Source organism: Gossypium raimondii, chromosome 3 (assembly GCF_025698545.1).
Source record: "Gossypium raimondii isolate GPD5lz chromosome 3, ASM2569854v1, whole genome shotgun sequence".
Lineage (NCBI taxonomy): Eukaryota > Viridiplantae > Streptophyta > Magnoliopsida > Malvales > Malvaceae > Gossypium > Gossypium raimondii.
Genome location: NC_068567.1, coordinates 42,723,432 through 42,742,689, shown reverse-complemented (window position 1 = coordinate 42,742,689; position 19,258 = coordinate 42,723,432). Strand labels below are relative to the sequence as shown.

The 19,258-nt window shown below is 30.7% G+C and overlaps 1 non-coding gene across 1 annotated transcript; it reads right to left on the bottom strand.

Annotated features, from left to right (window-relative positions):
- Positions 1-1,230: 1,230 nt before the first annotated feature.
- LOC128040058 (small nucleolar RNA R71) lies at positions 1,231-1,337 on the bottom strand. The gene has a single exon (XR_008194718.1). It is a non-coding gene; the product is annotated as a small nucleolar RNA R71 (small nucleolar RNA).
- Between the last annotated feature and the right edge of the window lie 17,921 nt (positions 1,338-19,258).

Here is a 19,258-nt window from a genome sequence, read left to right as displayed (position 1 = left end):
TGAGAGGAGTTGCATGCAATCCTAGAAATAGAAAGACATAAATCTACCTGATTAGAGTCAAATCTAATAGGGAAATCCATAGCACGAAATAATGTGATAATAGGGGTTTTAATTAGAAAGAAATTTAAATTAATTAACCTAGAGCCAGTTACTCTTTATGCTCAAAAGTGATATTAGCATAATTTAGGGATTTTTACGGATCAAGATACTAAGTAAAGAAATTGCGTAATTTAGATTGATAATGACAGATAAAATCTAGGTGGATTCTTTCTTGGGTATTGTTTCACTTCTTGATTGCTAATCATTTGTTTTCCTTATTTATTCTTTATCGTGTTTCTTAGTTAATTAATTTAGTTGATTTTAGTTTTAATCAATCACTCGAAGTATTCGGTTAAATAATAGAAAGACAGTAATTACTAACACTGTTAGTCTTCGTAGGAACGATATCTTTGCTCATTATAACTATACTATTAATTGATAGGTGCACTTGCCTCAGTCAAATTTTTAGTTAGTTCCTTGGACATCAAGTTTTTGGCACTGTTGTGGGGACTAGAATATTAGGAAAACATAATTTCTATTAATTTAGTCATTTTTACTTTTTAAATTTTTTTAATTTAATTGTGACATTTGAATTTTTCTTTTGTTTGATTCTTACAGGTTCTTTTGGTTTATGACTAGATGCAACCCATTGGAACCATTAGTTTTTTATAGTGAGATAAAAAAAACTAGTCATAAAAATCGGAGAGAGGTTAGAGAAGCAAGACAAGGTTAACAAATTTTAATAACGATCAAAAACAAAAGGACGTTACTATGAAGATGGATAAAAATCATGTTAGTTCACAACTTTATGCATATCCTACTCCTCGGGTTATGAATGACTATGCTAAGCCTACTTTGATTGGGGTTGAATCGAGTATTGTTAGACTAAATATTGCTAAAAATAATTTTAAGATTAAGTCGAACATAATTCAGATGGTGCAGCAGTATGTTCAGTTTGATGGGTTGCAAGATGAAAAACCAAATGCTCATTTAGCTAACTTTCTGGAGATTTGTGACACATTCAAGATCAATGATGCTACTGATGATGCCATACACTTACGCTTGCTCCCATTCTCTTTGATAAAAAAGGAAAAACAATGATTGAATTCACTTCCACGGTTTTTCATCACTACTTGGGCTTAGATGACTGAGAAGTTTTTATTGAACTATTTTCCATTGGCCAAAATAACTAAGTTGAGGAATGACATCTCTTCTTTTACTCAATTTGAGCTTGAGACATTGTATGATGCATTGGAGAGATTTAAGGATCTTTTGAGAAGGTGTCCTCATCATGGATTACCTTTATGAATTCAAGTCCAAACATTTTACAATGGTTTGAATCCCTTAACTAGGTAGATATTGATGCAACGACTAGTGGAACACTGAATAATAAGGCACTTATGGTATCCCAAGAATCTATTGAGGACATGACACTGAATAACTATCAATGACAATTTATGAGATCAAAGCTTACTACAGCAGCTGATGTTTTTAATATAGATTTAGTTGTTATGTTAGCAAGTTAGGTGGAAGGGCTGAGTAAAAACATTGATGAATTGATTTGTAGTAAACAGGTGAATCAGGTAATGCAATGCGATGCAATTGGAGCAAAAATGATCAATCCGGAATGTTTATCCTTCAAGTCTAACATGAAATATGAGTAAGTCGAATTTATGGATAATAATTCTAGATCTCAGAATAACTCATACAGTAACAATTATAATCTAGGACGGAGGAATCACCCAAATTTGTCTTAAGATGGTCAAGAAAATCAAAGGTCACAACCCCCTCCGAGTTATCAGCAACCTTATGAACAAGAAAAGAAGTTGAATCTGGAAAATATGTTGACTAAATTCATTTCAGTGTTAGAAAGTAGATTCCAGAACACTAAAATAGCTTTGAGGAATCAACAGACAATTTACCTACTAACATTGAAACCAACCCAAATGAGCAAGTCCATGCAATCACTGTACGAAGTGGAAAGGTGTTAGCCGAGCCTGAAAATAAGCTGAATCTAGAAGCTGTTGAGAAAAATAATGGGGTTGAGGCATGTAAGAAAGAGTATAAGCCAGTGGTTAAAGAATAAAAACCACCGATTCTATATCTGACAAAGTTGAAGAAAGACTGCATCAATAAACAATATGTCATTTCGTAGATGCCCAAGTATACAAAATTTTTAAAGGATTTGTTAACAAATAAAAGGAAGTTAGACGAATAGTCCACTGTAGATCTCAATCATGAGTGCTCGTCCATTCTCCAAAACATACTACCCAACAAGCTTAAAAATCTAGAGAGTTTAACTATTCCTTGTTTTATTGGTAGCTTAAATGTAGAAAATTTTTTGTCTAATTTGGGTGCTAGTATAAATCTAATGTCTTATAAAATATTCAAACAACTTGGTCTCGGGGAATCGAAACTAACTAGAATGAGTATTCAATTAGTTGATAGATCAATTAATCAATTAAGTATCCTAGGGGTATTATTGAGGATGTTCTTGTTAAAGTAGATAAATTCATATTCCCTATTGATTTCGTCATATTGGACATGGATGAAGATATTGAGGTACCTATAATCTTAGGTCAACCTTTTTTAGCCACAGCTAAAAGTATTATTGATATGGGTAATGGTGAACTTGTGCTGAGGGTAATTGATGAAGAGGTTACTTTTCAAGCACGTGATATTGTGAGAGTTTCTAGTGAGTGAGATGATACTTGTCATTCTGTTGATGTTAGTAATCATGTGGCTCAACGTCCTTTGCAGGAAATCACTCATGAAAACGTGTTAGAACCGTATCTTATTCAAGGTAATAGAAACAAATACAAGTGAAGAAAGAATGGTCCAGCTCGATAAATTAGATGAATGGCAAACAAAGGCTGATGAGAACCCAAGAACGTTCATAGAAGTAACAAAACAACGTCATAGTGTGCATATAAAGAGCACAAATCAATTCAAAGTTGGAGACAAAGTACTGCTGGACAATTTAGATCCACAAATATTCCCCGAAGAGCTGAAATCGAGATGGTCGAATCAATTTGTGGTACGAAATGTATTCCCATATGGAACATTTGAGGTAACACACCCTGATTATGGTACATTCAAGGTAAATGATCATCATCTCAAACTTTATTTTGGTGGTGATATTGATAACAAAAGAGATGAGCTCCGTCTCAAAAATCTGACTTAACCGTGACCTTGAAAAGGGAAATCAAGCTTAGACTTTAAATAAGCTCTTATTAGGAAGCAACCTGAGTGTATTATTATTTTATTTTGATTTAATTATATTGCATGCTTAGTACATTTATTTTTTATTATTTAATTTTTTTAAAAAAGTTTAAAAAATTGAAAAAAACTTTTACTTTTTAAAAAAAAGATTTAAAAAATTAAAAAATAAAAAAAGGTCCACACAGTCTAAGGTAAACCACACAACCTGGCGACACGTCCGTGTGACCCAAACGCCCCTATACACGACCGTGGGAGAAGCGAACGATACACCTACATAGATGGAATGAATGCACACGGCCTGCTGAATATACACGGGCGCGTCATGTACTGTGTGAATACTGCAGCCAATTTTTCAATTTTAAGTTGACACACATGGTCTGAGCGGATTCACACGACCTGACGACATGACCGTGTGGTGCACACGAACTAGACACATGGGCATGTTCTAGGTTGTGTAAACATTGGAGCAATTTTTAAAAATTTTTAATAGGCCACACGAACTAAGAGAAATACACGACTTGGTCATACAATCGTGTGGCCTACTTGGCCTAACACATGGTCGTGTACCCTATTTTAAAGCTAGTTTTTTTTTAATTTATTTTTTCCTTTGTTTCTTTCCTCCCATTTCACCAAACCCAAACCCTAATCGTTGTTTCTTCCCCTTTTTATTTTTATTTTTATTACATTTATTTTATTTTTTGAATTTATATTTTTTATTTTATTATGCACTTTATTGTTATTTTTTTTACTATTTTTTTGTCCTCTTTATCTTATTTTATTTTTGTTTATTTTCTTATTATTGTGCTCGGAACCATGTCATTAATGTAGGATCTCCTACGATTCAGGATTTCTCTATTCCAACACAATCATCCAACTTCAAGGCAGTTTCAGTTCTCTTTCTCCTTTTCTTATGATACTTTGATTACTGTGATTATATTTGTTTGTACATTCAAGGCAATGTACATATTAAGTGTGGGGAGGATTTTCTATGTTTATGCGATATAGCCCCTGAATTATTGTTTGTGTTTAAGTAATTTTCTAAAACCTTACATTAAAGTTAATTTTTTTTAATTTAGAGTTTTATTGATTCTGTTTGGGATTAATTTGTGGATTTTTGTGCATTGTTTTGTTTATAGCTTAAGACACGAGAGAGTCAAGTATGATAAGTTGGTTTTCAAAAATTATTATTTTAGGTTGTCTCCCTGAACTGAAGCATTATCTTGAAATTTTAAATTCACAAGTTTGACATCAAAATTATAATTTTTTGTGAGCTTTGGAGCCTATAAAGCATATATTTTTTTCGTGCTCATTATATTTTTGGTTGTGAGTATGTCAGCTTAATTTGTTATTCTATAAATTATTTCAGTTATACATGTCAAGACTACATTATTGATTTGATATACTGAGATGATAGAGGCACTTAGAATTTAACCCGCTTAACCTTTAAACAATTTACCCATCGAATTAACCCCTTGTAAACCCCGTTGATCCTAACACTTTTTTTTACTTAACAACCATTCATGTAACCTGAAAATCATACTCATTTTGTAAATCACCCTTTTTATTGACTCTCTTTTTGTCGAGTTTCGGTTTGGTTAGTTGACTGACTATGTTTTATCATTTGCATTGCTAAATTTTCTCCTTATTCTAAAAAAATAAGAAAAAATTTGAAAAATTAATTAAAAAATATTTGATTGAGTTTGAATCATTAGTCTCATATTTTGTATAAAAGCTCATATTCATTCTTGATTTTTTTATTGATGGTAAATCCTTTTAATTAAGCAACTGATTTTTTTTTATTTGGCAACTTATCAACTCAACTCTCGATTGTAGCCAACTTTTATGACTTTTTCTATACCCTTAACCTAAGCCCCGTTACAACCTTGTAAAGACCTTTTGATTAGTGTGTCTTCCCATTCTATAGTGGTGGAGATTTGATTTTCAAGCAAGCCTATGGCAATAACATTTCTTGTTTGACTTTTAAGTGCACATTAATTGAATCTTAAACACTTTGAGTGCTTTGAGCGAACCTTAATGAGGGTGTTCATTCTTGTTAAGTTTGAATTTTGGGTAATTATTGAGATAGGGGAAACGCCTATGTTTTTATGCTTTAAAAATTTATGCTTAGATTGCTTGGGTTCTTTTGTGTCATTTTAGTTTAAATTTACAATGCATGATTATTGATAGATTACCCTAAGACATTGTCAGTGAAAACAATAAATAGAGGGAAGTTAACTTGAATTTGGGTCGAGAATTTTGTTTTGGGACAAGCAAACGCTTAATTGTAGGGATATTTGATAAGTGTTAAAAGTAGCATGTTTTAACCTCATTATTAATACGTTTTGGGTGATTATTCGATTTTAATCATGAATTTTATACTTCTAATCCTTTAAATTCATGTTTTAATTCTTAATAGAGCACTTGAGAGCAAAAAGAGTGAAAAACGAGAAAAAACTATAACACCCCAGTTTTGGCGGATCTAAAGTTTTGGGCGTATAGCAGTAAATAGGCTATCCGACATTGTATTATCTGCCCAAATGATCATTTTAGTGTATATGTGTGGGTGTATAGTAACTGGCACTTGAGCTAGTAAGAATTAGATTTCATGATATTCTTCTATATTAAGGAGACGTTCATGTTAAGGGATAAAAATGAGATATGGGATGAGTATTCACCAAAGGTGTTGTACGTCTGGTTTGAATGGAATATTATGCTAATTAGACTTTAAGTAATCTGGTTAGAAACCAACTGTATACTTTAGATTGAAAAGTTTGATGAAGGGAACTTATTTATATTTTTCTCGAAAACTATAGGCTAATAAGAAGGCAAGTTCTGATATACATGACAATTGTTAAATTTATATGTGAGAATATGTTCTGAAAAAGGGTTCTTCGTTCTTCTTCTTCCTCTTCCTTAAGTGGTATATACTGAAACCTTCCTTAAATCTGAATGTATCCTACCTCGATGATCTCAAGGCTAAGGTTCTTTTATGATTAATAGTTACTTCACACTAGGGTAAGTATTTCAACTCTGCATGTTAAGTAATGAATATGTAAATTTGTATTTGGTAATTGAACAATGAGACTATAAGTATAAGGCTTTTGCATGGGATTGTCAATGATTTAAATTATAAGTAATATATATGTACAAGAGTATTAATTATGATATTATGTTTCTAAACGGTGTTTGCTACTAGGTTGTGATGGATATCTAAGTTTAGAGCTTTGAACTGCAGTAGGTGAGATTCAGGTGAGTTCTATACTGACTCCAGCATGTATACTATTCATATTGTGAGTCATCTATAGAAAATCGATTGAACTACGGATATGAAGTCATAAAAAGTATAGTATGTGATGATTGGTGTACGGATATTGAAACAGTGAAGTATGGTTGAGTATGTATATGTCTAAAATGTATGCTATGATATGTGTGTTCTGCTTGGGTATGGTTGAATTTAGATTGTGTCAATGCATGAAGAGTCTGTCAAGAGAGTCTGTGTCTGTTCACCTCGGTGGTGTTTGATAGAGTCTATCAAGACTAAAAGCACGAACTCTAATATGAACTCTGAAAGAAAAGCCTATGGCTATGGTACCCTCTGAAAAAGAACTAAGGAATGGTGATTTCTCAATGGGCTTCTTTGTGTATCCTAGGACGATGATGGGAAAACCTCACGTAATGTGAGTTTAGATAAATTCATATCGTAAACAGGACAACTAAGAATAGCCTTTGTGGTGAACTCTGAAAGAAATTTATTTTTGGCAAATTCTAAATGGATCACCTTAGTGGCATGTTCTATATGATTGCTTGTATGGTGTATTCTACTAAGTTTATGTGGTGTGAACTATCATGAATATCTGGTGAGCTATGAATCTGAATGTCTACTTCTATGGTAAGAAATGAGTAAGTTCTAGTAATTCTGTAATAAGTATAACCAAGATAATGTATTGATATGCTCTAGAATAAAAGTTGAATAAAGTCTTAAGGGTTTTCCATGAAAAAGATATGTACATCTGTATGTCAAGAAGGGTATTTTTTATGAGGATCTGTAAGTATCAAAAGTAAGGGGTATTGCATCGTCTTCTAAAATTTATTCTAAATCTTATTCAATGTTTTTTTGAATTATAAGATTCTGTTATAGCAAGATATGGAGTTCATCTAGATGTTACAAGCAATGAATTATCAGTATGGATATGTGGACAGAACTGGATTAGGGTAGGTTTGAGTGTGAACCACTAATATGAAACTTTGCATAAGTATCCGCCATCTATAGGTATCCACCCAAGACAGTGTTAATAAACAATTGTTTGAAATGAGAGTATGGGTTAAGGCATGGATTGATTGGAAGTGATTTCTAAGGGTATGTTCTGTTAAGTAAGTATTATGGAACAAGATATTTATGTAATGATTGGAAGGATTCCTCAATTAACAAGATATGGAAGATTAAGTATGTTAAGGGCATGGTAACGGGCATATAAAAGAATGTTGATACTGTGATCGTTCCAGCCGTAATAAATGATACATGGAAGTAGTTGACTCATAAAAAAGCTCCTACAAGATTACAAAGCATCCATCAAGGTATGGTTCATGAGCTCACTAAGTACTCTTGTACTTACAAGGTTTGTTATTGCTTTTTAGGGTTGTAGAAGAGACTTAACCTACAAAACAATGCCAAGTGTAACACCCTATACCCAGCCCAGTCATAGAACCCGAATACTAAGACGCTACACCACCTTCTCGCATCATGTTCATCTCAAATCGTCACGTTATTACAAATGCATCTTCTTTTTTATATTTAACATAGAATTCACATGAATTGTAAGTCATACATTTAATTTTTATCGAAAAAACATGTCAAGCATTCATTAAATAAACATAAAATAAGTATTAAACTTGCACTAGGATCACTTAGCAAAATTTCTCAAAACTATTACATAGGTATCGATAATAAAAAAAGGTATCGATAATTCTCTCAAGCAGCATCGATACTGCTTGAGAAATCCATACCAATCTAGCTTACTATTTTAAAAACTCAACAATTGAAAAATATCAGTACTACTGAACAGGTATCAATAACTTCACCCTGAGTATCGATACTTGTGATAAAATATTGATACCAGCTAGCAAAACTGACTTCTTACACTTCGAAAATTTCAGAGGTATCATTTTTAAAACCCAAATATCAATACCTCTACTCCAGACCTTAAAAACACAGCATATATCAGCATATAAATCATCCCAAAATAGTTCTAAATGACATGCATCAGTTACCTCGTAAAATAAACACAAAAATGTTCCATATAGCAGTCTCAAACATCATATTTTAAGTCCACAAATCATTAAGCTTAATAGGCATACAATCAACTAAAAACCACAGCAAAATCGATATAAAATCTACCATATTGCATTTTATTCCCAAAAACACAAATAATAAAAGACCTATTAATAGCAACTAAAACTCTAGCTTGGATCACCCCTCGAGACCACACCGCTCACACCAGCACTACTTGTCTACAATGGTTAAAAGGGAGTGAGTGAGCTTAACAAGCTCAGAGAATACTAAAAAAACCACTACACAAACAAGTCATTATGCATCAACAAAGCAAACATGCAACATAATCATAACATATTCTACTCCTATGTCATGTTTTAACATTTAATCATCTTTCATGAATATTTACACATTAGTCACATGAATATTTAAGCACATAGTACAACACATATTAATCACATTTAGTCACTTTCAGTCACGTCTTATGATAGTTTGGCTCTTGAAGATATGAAACCTAACGTGGACTCTATCATCATACATCAGATAAACGAATCTCCAACAGACTGTTAATGACTCATAGAGTCGTATATGTCCCATAAATGAAGCGTATAGCTAACACTCTCCAACACACCAAACACACATATCCCGGTGAATGGAGTTTAGCTCACATTCCCTTATCTCTACTAAAACTGTCCCTGGGCCTCAACGCCACATAAACCATATCATAAAGGTGAGTAATCACAATCCTATGGCATGCCAACTATATCCAACGGTCTCATAATAACACAAGGCCAAAATATCCACTTTATTATCACATATTTACTTACCGAATCTTCTTACATACGCACTGCATATTCACATCATTAACACATTATAAACACTGTCACATGGAATGAATAACACACTCACATATTCACTTTCAGATCAGTCATTATAAGCTTATAACATATGTCATACCATCTCATATATGTTCATAATTTCACAAATTCACAAGCATACACATATCACATTTAATCATAGGCATGAGAACACTTACTTTCAGAATTTAGAGTAAAGGTTTAGGCTACCTCTCAATTCCCAATTACACAATGAAGCATTTACGAGCAGCAATTCCAAAACACTCACCAGAAAAATGCTTTCACCGAAATGCCGAAAGCTCAAACAAGCATTTTTTTTGCCTTTGTCTCACTCGTTGAACGTCCTATCGAGTATGTCACTTCAACAAGAAAAACCACACACACATACAATCAAAATTCAGTCATCGACTCACCTTAAACAACCAAAAACAATAGCCTAAGCTATGTTCACTATTAATTGAAACCTTCGACATGGAAACCTTTGAATTCAAATATCTCAACCTACGCTTAATATTTTCACACAAAACAAATTCTGTTCATCTACATATTCATCTACAACTAATTCTCAACATTTAAACTATACAAAACTACATGTTTCAAGGTTTCGAATTTTTTTACAAGTTTTGGCCATTATGATGAAAATTCATTAAAACTCGAGAATTCATTAACTAAACTTCAAAGTAACTTTAGAAACCTTCTAATTATGTTAAAACAAGTGGAAAAACACTTCAAAATTGAGTTTTAATCCACCAACCCAAAATCCACTATTAATGACCAAAATTTTGGCTTTTATCTAAAACATGTGATTTAATAGCTAGAAATTTGATTTAAAAGTATAGATAACATTTAAAACTAATAGGAAGATGATTGGTTACCTTACATGCAAGAAAAATAAACTTTGGTGAAATTCCAGAAAATCCTTTATTGAAGAAGATGAAATAAATGAAGTTTTGGGGTATTTTCTTGGTTTCAATGGAGATTTATAGTTCAAGGGATGTTGGAAATCAACAGAGATTAGGAATTTTGAGATAAAAAACAATTGGAAGAACAAGAGGAGAGTGAGGGACGGCATACTAGTAAAGAGGAAGAACCATGTGAAATAAAATTGGGAATAGGGGTTCATTAGGTTCAATTTTAAAATTATGAGTAAATTGCTTCATAAAAACTCTCAGTTTTGAATCTTTTACAAATCAGTTCTATTTTCAAAATTAGAGATATTTAAAACTCATTTTCAAAAATCGATTTAATATCCTAATAGTCTTTGTCAAAAACATTATCGGTTACCAAACTTACAAAATTCTGAGCACATATAAGCTAAGATTTCTAAAATACCCTTGAAACTTCTGGGACCAATTTTGGGGTGTTACACTAGGAGTACACCAAGTTGGTGACGGAGTGGGCTATTATGCATATAGTGGATATGTGTCGTAGTCTTGAATACAGCCTTTGAGACTGTCTTAAAATAATTTTCTATCTTGTAATGGTCTGTAACAAATTTAATGTAATAAGTTACTTATCATATATTTATATATATGTCATTTTAAATTTCCAAATGTTAAGTTCTTTTAAAATAATTTTATATATATGTCATTTTAAATTTCCAAATGTCTTAAAATAATTTTCTATCTTGTAATGGTCTATAACAAATTTGATGTAATAAGTTACTTATCATATATTTATATATTTGAAATAAAAATACAAATCTGAGTAGAAAATGAATTGAACCCAAGACTCAAAAACAAAACCACTAACATTTAACCATCTGACCAAAAAAAATTAATATGTTAGAAAATTAGAAAGCGAGCCTTGTAGGACATGTTTTTATTGAAAACGCATCACGTAGGACATGTTTGTTATTTCTCTCTCTAAAATCGACATATTTCCCTATATATCTTAGAAATCGACCCGAAACCCTAAATATTTTTTAAAATCAATATTTTAAAAAAAATTGGCCCAAAGCAAGTAGTATTTTATACTTTCTTTTTACCTTATTATTATTATTATTATAATTATTAAGAAGATGATGATGAAGAAGTTGTAAACGGATCAGGAGATTTAAAAATAAAAATAAAAAGCTTTGCGGTATAAGATTTCAATAATTATTTTTAATTATCATTATTAAATGTATGTATTAATACAATGTAAATATCTTCATATTTAATCAATTTAATGTAAATATCATTTGTACTCATCATGAATTATTATAATTGATGTATATTGTTTTATTTTTAAAATTTAATTTATAATTTACTTTCTAATATGGTTTTAAGATTTTATATTATTTTCAATTTTTATAAAATATTATTTATTTTAAATATTACTTATATGTTATATATTATACATTTTAATTTATAAAAGAATAAACGCATTTATTCATCTGCAGCTATGAGAAAAGAATCTAATAAATAAATAAATGAACTCCACGATTTTTTTTAATTTTAATTTCAAGATTTTAAAATTTAGTAGATTGTAATTCTCACTTTGGTGGTAAAAATAAAGAAAATATTTGAAAGAAGTTAATATGATCATCTTATTTTTATTTTTAAAGCTACATGAGAGGTGATAGAAGATTTGTTTCCGGACATCCTATTAAGGTTTTTTATAGACAATTTTAACCCTAAATATTTAGGGTAATTAATTAAAAGGTAAGGGTTTTTTAAAAAAATTAGGAAATATATGTTGTATATTGCGTTTGTAAGTTAAAAATAAAATAAGGAAAGGAAAAAAATAAACTTAAATTAAAAATGAGAAAAAAGAAAGAAGTTATAAGAGGAATGGGTAATTTTATAAGTTTAAATAATAATATATTTAAGTCGACTGAGTTTTAGTTTTGTTGGTATGGGTATTGTTGTTAATACTGGAATATGTGAATTCAAGTGCGCTGAAGCGCATTATTCTCGTTAGAGAGCGCCCATGAGTAGTTTTAAGCATTATGTCAAAGAGAACAGATATGATCAAAACTTATAATGAAAATATTCGAAAAAAAAATAAAAACATTTAAATTTTATATTAAATAATAATTACAATTATTTTTTTCAAATGAAAAGAATGGTTAATCAATAAAATTAGATTAGTATAAAATTGTGAGTATCATTCTATTAATTATTAAATATGAGCATGATTTTCAACAATTATTTAAAAATGAAATTGAAAAATCTCGTGAATTTTGAATAGAAGTTAAGATGGTGAACTCATACTTGAAAAACAGAAACTTTGTTAACTTGTACAAGTAAACATATAGAAAGTCAATCTCCATATTGGACTTATAAGATCAAATAATTGGAAATGTTACCCAGAATCAATTAAAATAATAGATTATGAATTGTACAAGTTAACTTACATGAATTAAAATAATAGATTCTGCCTTACATTCACACCTTTTTTGTTTCCTATCCTCTAGATCAAAATAAAAATTTTTTATATCATCATTCACGCCCATAGTTTGGGGCCTAATTACGGTTTTATTTTAAAATTTAATTTTGTCTCATTTCAAAATTAATAACTGCTTTTTTACCCTTTTCTCGCAAATGGGTCAGGCCTGAGGTCAATTTGTTTATTGTCACCGTCTGCAATTAGCAACGAATGTAGTCAGAAGTGAATTTGGGAGCCTTTCAATTTCTTGATATTTTGGTCTTTGGATGAGGAAACCTCAAGTGCGCCTGGAATCTATACTTTTCTTTTAATTTTTTTTAAAATTCTAAGATTTGAATTTTATTTTCATTTTCATTTGTAAAATGTTGTCGTACTTATTTATATGATTAGTATTTATTTTAAATTCTAATGTAGCTTTACACGCTTTTGTAATTATTTATACGATATTCAATCATTGTATTTTATGGTCTATTCATGTAGATCATGCATGCCAAATTTGATGGAAATTTAAAACTTCTAACTATTTGTTTTAGGTAAAAAATTCAACAAGTGAATATATATTAATATATAAAGTATTTTTATCAATATAAATTCAATAGTTAGATCTTTAAAAATTAATTATATAAATAATTATGAAAATGTGTAAAATTATTTTAATTTTTACTTTTTCACTGAATTTCTCCTTTATTATTTATACTAATTTTTATAAATATATTCAATATCCAAATAAGTGTTGCATAATCTAATCATTAATTACTAGTTACATTTATATATATATATATATATATATATATATATATATATATATATTCAATATCCGAAATGTATAGATTGAATTACATCAATGGCTGAAATTAGTGTCTATCTACAATATGAGAGTCCTAAGGGATTTAAGTTCTATACAATCTTATCCCTTAGGGTTTACATTGACCATGGTAACTCTAGTTTTACTGGAGTGTTTCACTAAGCCACCAAGGCTTCAAGTAGATGGCTTCTCCATGTGTTCCATGAATCGGGCCAGTTCAAGTGAGTTAAATGAGCTTCATTTAATCATTTGACCTTCATAGAATGTTCTGTGTGCATTTGTAACGAATTTTGATCCGTGGCCTCCGACCTTCTCCCCCACCCATTCTCGTGACGCCCTTATTGCGTCCTCGGAATGACATTGGTTTGACTCATCTTAGAACTACCTCAATGCCTCAGCTAATTCCTAACTAGTCTCTCTATCAAGTAGTTCCATTCCTTAGAACATATGCCTCGGCTTATGTCTTCATCATCGCCTAACTCCAACTGATTCTCTCTTTTGTATCTCCCTCACAAGAGCCCACCACTCTTACTTGCCCCCATTATGACTTGCCTCAATCGAGATCCCCTTAATCCTCACACATAGGCTTAATCATGCCCACATTGAACACTGGGTTAACCTTGAGTATAGCCGTCAATTCCGGTTTGTAAGTGGCTTGGCCTACTCGCTTCAAAACTCTAGAAGGGCCTTTGTGTCTTTGCCAAGCCGACAATAAGTCAATAATGTAAAACACTAGATAAGTGTTTGAGATGTATCTTGCTTGTAGCATTTATTCGATTCAACTGTCAAGTTTGCATCATTATTTTCCCCCAAAATCCGATGCATAACCTACCTCTCTTGTAACACCCCTCACTCAGCTCAATCGTCGGACCGAGCTACAGGATGCTACTTCAATTATTAGAACAGTTACATACATTTTATTTTGAATAACTCAATAAAAATTATTAAATCATCACTTAAGTACAAACTGGTAATACTAGAAAGAACATATGTTTTCTCCCTACTTATTAGTTAATTTATACCCATTTAGTTATCTTTAGCACATATTTTAGCATTTTTAGTTCAGTAAATTGCATTTTATAACTCAGTGGATCTTAGCTTATTTATCATTAATTTTGTCATGTTTTAGTACTAATGTCACTGTATGAGTACTTTCAGATTGCGCCCAAAATTATCGCCACACCTAACAGCTATCCAGATAATAACAAAAAGGTGTGAACTGTCCAATCTGGTACAACCAACTTGTACGTACAGAGGTAACATGATTCTGATGAAATGATACATGTGCTATTTGGATAACTATTAATATGGACGTGAAAAGGAGAGAGAAAGAGGATTATCTTCTTCAACCTATCTTTTGAAACTTTTTGGCGATGGCGGCTTAAACCTTCTACAAGTGAACCGACGTGAAAAGGATGCAGATTAACTCTTGACCAAGAGCCCTAAGTGCGACACAAGAGGGAGTTGAGAAATCAAGTCGAGATTTTTTAGGAATAGTACTCTCCACTTGTTTCTTTTATATTTATTTTCTAAACAATAGTGATTACTTTCTATTTCATGTCTGTACAGAAGTATACATGATTTCTAGGTTAAATGTTATTTTATTCAATCTTGTTTCTACTGTTTAATATTTGGGTTTGAATGTTTTTAGCATGGAAGTGTTATTGCGGCCACTGACACTGAAAAGAGCAGCGACAATTTAAGCTAACAAGCATTATAACGAAAGTTACTTGAAGATTAGAAGAATTTAATCCACTTGTTCTTAATAGTGTTCCATTGTCATCATCAGAAGATGTGGCTACTGTGCATGTTTAAGTCTTAGATTAAATATAGAATTTAAGCTTGGTAATATATTCATTGCAATTTAATGCATCGACAATCACCTATCATTTTATACCTTGTGAGCACTTAGTATTCTGTTGAATATTCATGTTGAGGATCCCAGTTTATCATTATCATATTTTATAGTATTGTTTTCAAGTTATTACTTCGACAACTACTCTCACAATTTATCTCACTTCTATCTATTGATTGCACTGACATTGATAGACAAAAGACAACCATCCTCATAGGATCGATATCTGACTGACTCATATCTATCTACTATACTTGCATTGACAGTATACACTTGCACATTATTGCTGTGACGTTAAACAGCTGATCACAAACTAAAATAGAACTTATTCGGATTTACAATTGTAAATAAATCAATTCAAACATGAAGAATGACTAAATTACAACATTTTAAAACATGAGTACGAGTACCAATACTCAAAATAAGTATTATACCATTTTTAGCTTCAAATTGAAAAAAATCAAATTAAAATCTATGGGTATCGATACCAAATTGACATGCTATTTATTTTTGTAAAATTCTTCCAAAATCATTAATATCGATACATCGGATTTGGTACTAATACTTTTTCCATTTTAGCAATTTTTCATTTTAAAAAAATATTTCATTTGGTAAAGTACCAATACCATGACTATGGATATCGATACTTCATGCTAAAATGGCCAAAATATCACATTTCATGTACATTGTCAAGCTCAAACCCAAACCAAATCAAAAAATGGCTTAGACACACTCAAAACCTGCATAAAGTCAATAAAAAACATACCAATTTACCATATTTTAAACACATTCAATCATTATACCAATATGCCTCAAATGGCACCCAAATCAATCAACATTTACTTAAGCATATCATGTTAATCAACCAATACATAATCCACAATGTAACATTCAATTAACCTTGCAATTAACCAATGTAATGTCATCAAACTATTAACCATCCATTTAAAATCTTACCAAACAACTCATCCTTTGAAATGATCCACCATATCAATCATTTTAACACTTAAACATACTTGTATGCATATCATGTAAGCATTCAAATTCAAGCATTATATAAGGACCATAATCACCATCATCCAAAAATTAACACTTAAACATATCGAAGCCTATATACATGCCACATAACTAAGTCTATAACAATTTAAAAGTCTATCGAGACTGAAGCTGGTTAGTGTAAACTTTAAGGGTGATTTGATAGACACATTCAGCAAAGTGCCAACTAAAAAAATAGAAAATGAAACAAAGTAAGCATCAAGTATGTTTAGTAAGTTCATAGGTTTTAAAACATTAAAACTCACCTCCCATCAAATTAACATACAAATTAACTAATATACAATTTTCCTATCACCACATTTCATAGATATCAGGTGAGTATATAACATTCAATCATATAACATTTTAATTCATTTCATTCCATACAATTCCATGTTATTCCATCATAACATCTATTTCTAATCACAATATATATTACCATTGAATCATCATCTCTTTTACAAAACCATTTAGCCCGATGAACTATAATAAACAGACACGGATACGTGAGTAACCACTAACACACTTGATTGCTCAAACAAGCTATACCACTAATACACACCTGAGCAACGAAGTGCTAAACCCGTAAGAATCATATGTCATAAGACATTTTTTCCCTCCAAAATACTCCAAAGTCTCCATAGAGACAATCAGTAACAACGGTTTTCATAGAGACAAATTCAGTAATCTACAACAAATATTGGATTCTGGTTTAATCTGTGAATTCTCCATATATCAGTATCATCTCACCTACATAACTCGTACAGCACACTAACAACCCTATTGGCATATCAATTGTATCATATTCTATATTCATCCAAATTCAATACACATATCAGCACAACTCTTTACAGTTCAATCATTTCCTCACCCTTTTGTACCGATTTGTAAACATTTTAAAACACATTCAAATAATATAATTTCACAATTCAACCAGAAACGTTACATAAATATACATAACTATACTGTATGAACTTACCAGATACAAACAACAATAGTAGAAGTGCATATCACTCCCATACCAGATCCAATCGCCGAGTCACAACACCAAGGTATTACATTCATTGTCGGAGCAACTACTGTTAACTTCGATTCATTTCATCATTTTAATCGCACTACTAAGACCAAATAGCGTTTACAACATAATTTAAAAACCTATCTTAATTCAATTCAAACTTCTTACGAAACTCATAACAATTTGTAATTGAATCAAGACTAAATTACAACCCCGAGCCCTTGTCACAACATTTGGGGGTTCCTCATTACAATATCAATTATTGACTTAAGCTCGTCACGACGTGGTACATTTGACGTCGCAATGTGCACCCTGTTTCGTCCATTTTTCCATATTTCAAGTTTTACCACCTAAGTTTTGTTCAATTAACATATTCCAAATCAATTCAACTAATGTATCATTCATATCATTCACATGTATCTATTTCTATATCTCAACACCATATAATTCTCAATCAAATTTATAAAATTAACACAACTATTAAAGTTTTATAAATAAGTTCATTAAGTCATCATAAAATAATTACTCACTTAATGTTTCAACAATTCATTTACACTTCTCTTATATATTAGCAATTCCATCATTTATAACAACTTTTTAATATTATGCCCTTCTATTATTTTCCTCCTCCTCCTCTCCATTCCACAACCTATAATATATGTTTAAGAGTATTTATAACTTATAATATAGCATTCTTATATGCAACATTAATTATGGTTTCACTAATTACATATTTTTAGTAAGGTTGCCCACTAGAGTAGCAGCCACTAAATTATTTATATATTGACCTACAAAACTCGAAATTAAGATCCACTTTTTTAAACTAGACTCAATGAAATTTTTACCATAAAAATTTTTCAATTAATCTGATTTATTCTTTAAATCTTCCCTTGTTCTCCTACTAGGAAGCTCTAACCCTTCTTCACTAAAAACTTATTATCTTTCAGCACAAGTCTCGTATTAAGTTTCTATTTGTTTCCTTTGAAAATAGACTCATTAAGATTTTATTCATATAAATTTCAGCTCCTAAATTTTTTTTTACAATTTATAATGATTTTTCAAATTTAGAACAAGAGAACTCGAAATCATTCGACAACATCTCACAAAAATTATTATATATCATAATCTACAATTTAATTGCTTACAAAGCTTCTTCTTTGAAAAACTAGACTCAATAGTATTTATTTCAATATTTGATTCAATCTCTAATTCAATTTCTTTCTCACGGTTCTTTTGCACTAAATTAGTTACTTCATTGTCCAAAAATTGTTTTAGTAAAAACATTTTCTTTTCACAGTTCTTTTGCACTAAATTAGTTATTTTAGTTACTGTTCAAGTTAATCACTTATATTTATATGTTGATAACATATTCATTTCTTTATCTTAATATATGTCATAATTATAAATCATCTTCACTTACTCACTTGAAAACATGGTGTCTCTTCATGTCATACTTCATCCATATTTTTATCTCTACCGCTTAGATTAAAATACACATTTTATACTTTTCATTCACAATATATTTAACTCAACTCATTGAAATATAAGTATACTTAATTTGAAAACTTACCTTTTTTTTACAAGAATTTCTTCTCTTTGCTTTTCTTCCATTTCTTTCTCAACTTTTTCATCTATTTTCTTCATCACTACCCTTCTCTTTTCATCTATTTTTCTTCACTTCTCTTTACTAGTTTCTTACTTCTAAGTTGATGAACATGCTCTCTAGGATCTTTACTACCATTTTTCTTTTTGATGCTCATATAAATTCTCATGATTTAAGTGAAATAGT